Below are 4076 nucleotides of genomic sequence, written 5' to 3' on the forward strand. Positions count from 1 at the left end.
CTTCCTCTTGATGTGGTGACCATTAGAGTTTATTTGAGAAATTTTATTTTATTTTTCTCAAATAAATCATGTCAAGGAAATTAAGGAAATTTTATTGTAATTAAATTTCCTAATTTGCCTAGGCCAAGGAATATAAAAGAAGGGTGAGGGTGCCTTCACAAGACACAACCTCTATTGTTTCTCTCCCTCTTTTCTTCCGTGTTGTGGCCGCCATTACCCTCTCCCTCTCTTTCTCTTGTGGTGGCGAACTTCATCTCTCTTGGAGTTCTTGTGGTGGCGGATACTACTTGGAGAAGAAGAAGAAGAAGGAGAGAAAGCTAGCATCTCTTGGAGCTTGGTTAGTATTTTGATTTTCTTCTTTGGTAAAGTTCTTCCTTTGTGGCCGAACCTTGCTTGGAGGAGAAGAAGGTGGTTGGTGGTTTCTCATCTCGGTAGATCGTTGCCCACACAACGTCCGAGGGTAGAAGAGGAATACGGTAGAAGATCAAGAGGTTTTTCTACAAGGTATAACTAGTAATTTCTATTTCCGCATCATGCTAGTTATTTATGGAAATAATACCAAATACAAGAGGCTTACGTTCTAGTATTTCGAATATGTTTTTTCGAAGTTGTGTTCTTTTGTTTCTTTCTTTTCCTTGTGATTTGATTGTTCTCTTTGGTTAACCTAAAGTTATTTTAGGAAATTAAATATTAGCTTTCTATTAAAGGTTTTGTCTAGTCGGTGGTGGTTGCTCCCATATCCAAGAAGGCCATGTGCCTCGCCACGTCAGTACTGGGAACCTTTTATGGAAATTAATATTTAATGGAATTAATAACTTAAGGAGACTTGGGTCGAACGTGTTAAGTTCCGCAGGAGATCCAAGTCAAAACCTAAAAGAACAAATAGATTAAGTTTTGGATCAAACGTGTTAAGTTCCGCAGGCGATCCAAAATTTAATTTAAAAGAACACATGGTAGCTAGGAAAAGGTTCAGACCTTTGTACAAAATTTTTGTACAGTGGAACCTATAGGTTTTCCGAGTAGCAACCAACAGTGTGAGATCCACATGACCGTGTTCTTCTCTGGCTCAGGATGCTTCACACAGCCGTGTAGGGTTACACGGTCGTGTTCTCCTCCTCCTCTAGATGTGTTGCACGATCGTGTAGGGTCACACGACCATGTTCTCCTTCTCCTTTGGATGTATTGCATGGTCGTGTAGGGTCACACGACCATATTCTCCTTCTCCTCTGAATGTGTTGCACGCCCATGTAGGGTCGCACGACCAATGTCGATTAGCCTTCTGCTTTGCTCCTTGGTACGTCGACAATCACCGCTTTTACTCCAAAAGTCATCCTTGTCAACATAAATGCACATAAAGAGCAAATCTCCGAAATAGAAGAGTAATTATATTGTAAACATGATAAAGAGTGTAAGAATGTATAAATCCATCATGAATAAAATACGTGAATGTGCGTCGAAACATGCATAAAAGATTATAAGATCTACGTACATCACATCTCCAGACTTGAACCTTTGCTTGTCCTCAAGAAAAATGTTGCAATTTAAATTCATGAGTCCTTATAGAGTTTTATAATCCCTAGTACACTCACTTAAGTTTATCAACTAGTTTCATTGATAAGCATGATTGTGGAGTAACCTAAGTATGACCTAAGTATAAGTTCTTTGTGCTCAGTGCAATAAGTGACATAAAATTTTCAAGTTTCAATTTCTATCTTAGCCAAGTCGTCAAACAATCGAGTTCTTAATGTTCCCGGTGATAGACACTTACCTGCCAGTTATAATATTTTAATTCATAATGTATGTTTTTATTGGTCTTTTCATAACTTAAACTCATGATTACTCTACATTTCATAAATTACATTTGATTTTAGACTTAATTACAAATTAGTATATTTTCATGGTATTTGATGCTAATATTTGTTTATTATTTTATAGGCATCAAAAGGGTCATGGAATCGATCAGATCAGACCACATTTGGGTTCAAATCTAGGGCTAAACGAGGTGATCAAGCTTTGGATTGATTTGGACCGTCCATTGAAGATTGGAGAGATCTGAGCCATCCGTCAAGCATCTGGTCCATCCGACCTAATGAGGAGTAGATCTGAACCGTAGATGAAGATCAGTACTGTTGGATCGAATTTTAAGCTATTTTCCACCATTGATCAAGCTCCGATGATTCTCAGCCATCTGATCAGATTAGGGAGAGATTTAAATCTGTTGAGAAGCTACAGTGTTGCTTGGGCTCGGCGTTGTGATTTCTCTGCACTATTTCTCTTCTTCTTCGCGCGACGGTCGTTGCTCCCGTTCACCATTCCAGATCTGAGAGCGAGTTTTCTTCACCGGCGGCGATTCCTTGAGTTCCGGCGTTCACAGTCCGAGGACACAGAGAGCGGCAGAGGCGTTCCCAGTCCGCGAGTTGATTTCTGTCCATTTCGCAATCCGGATTTAGGGGCGTTCTCTGATCTGCGATTTTCATTATCGCCGGAGCTCGAGGGCGTTCCCAGAAGCTCCGATCACACTCCCATTTCTCTATTCCATCAGCGAGTCCAGAATCGATCTGATCAATCGATTGGCATGCGCAATTCCAAAAATCAACACTGTTTCTTCGCGCAATGTGGATTCCACTCGGGTGTGAGCTAGAAGGGCATTCTCTGAGGCTATGATCATCCAGATGTATTAGTTGGAAGCTCAAGATTCAAAGTCATTTGCCGAAGGGCGTTCTCAACGGCAATTCTGTAGTGACAACAGGGAGAAGAAGCTGCATTCTCGGATCTGTGATGTTTGAACGTTTGCTTCTTAGGTTGTTTTCTTGTTTGTCTTGCAATTTACTTGAATCTTCCATCACATGGCTCAGATCACCAGATCTGATTTCTTAGCTTTGTAAATTCATCTTTGTTTCGGGTTAGTTTGCAATTCAGTCCTGTTTTCCGTTTGTTTGCTTGAACCTCTGATTTCTTGTTAAATTTTGCAATCTAGGACTGTTTAGCTACTAACAAAGTTTGCAATCTGATTTTGATACTTAGCATTTGCCATCTGATTTCTTTGAACCATAGCAATCTGAATTTAGTCTAATTTCTGGATTAGTTACTTAACCAGTTTGTGTTTTGAATTAGATGTTCTTATTATCAAGTTGTGTTAGTTACTTATCCATAGCATATGTGATGACTGTGATTTAGTTTGCATGATCGATGTTTAATTTGCACTCTTGAATGTTGCCTTTGTTTAACTTAATTGTGTTGGAGCTCTTGAGTTTGGTTGCTATTATGAGTGTGAATTGGAAATGTGGAAATTGACTCATTTGATTCAATGAAGCATTAGAATCCGAATTTAATTATAATAAGCTCAATGAGATGCAAGAGAATGATGTTTAGATGATATTTATCTTCTTTCAATTCTATTCTTGATTTAATTAGATGAATTTAATTTGAATTGTGAGTTAAATGGAAGTGCTAAGTTGAATTTGTTGATGAAATAATTTGTTTTGCATCAATTCTAGAATTCACACACAACTACTAGTTATCTTTGGAAAAATACGATTTGGGACTCGTTACTATAACATTTGTTTTTATTTTAATGAATTTCAATTTTAATTAATTTGGGGTGCCACGTGACATGCAGAATAGCCGACACTACTCCAAAAGTCATCCTTATCAACATAAATGCACATAAAGAGCAAATCTCCGAAATAGAAGAGTAATTATACTGTAAACAAGATAAAGAGTGTAAGAATGCATAAATCCATCATGAAAAAAATACGTGAATGTGCGTCGAAACATGGATATAAGATTATAAGATCTACGCACATCACATCTCCAGACTTGAAGCTTTGCTTGTCCTCAAGAAAAATGTTGCAATCTAAATTCATGAGTCCTTATAGAGTTTCATAATCCCTAGTACACTCGCTTAAGTCTATCAACTAGTTTCATTGATAAGCATGATTGTGGAGTAACCTAAGTATGACCTAAGTATAAGTTCTTTGTGCTCAGTGCAATAAGTGACATAAATTTTTCAAGTTTCAATTTTCTATCTTAGTCAAGTCGTCAAACAATCGAGTTCTTAATGTTCCCGGTGATAG

The sequence above is a fragment of the Zingiber officinale genome, chromosome 7B (assembly GCF_018446385.1).
Source record: "Zingiber officinale cultivar Zhangliang chromosome 7B, Zo_v1.1, whole genome shotgun sequence".
NCBI lineage: Eukaryota > Viridiplantae > Streptophyta > Magnoliopsida > Zingiberales > Zingiberaceae > Zingiber > Zingiber officinale.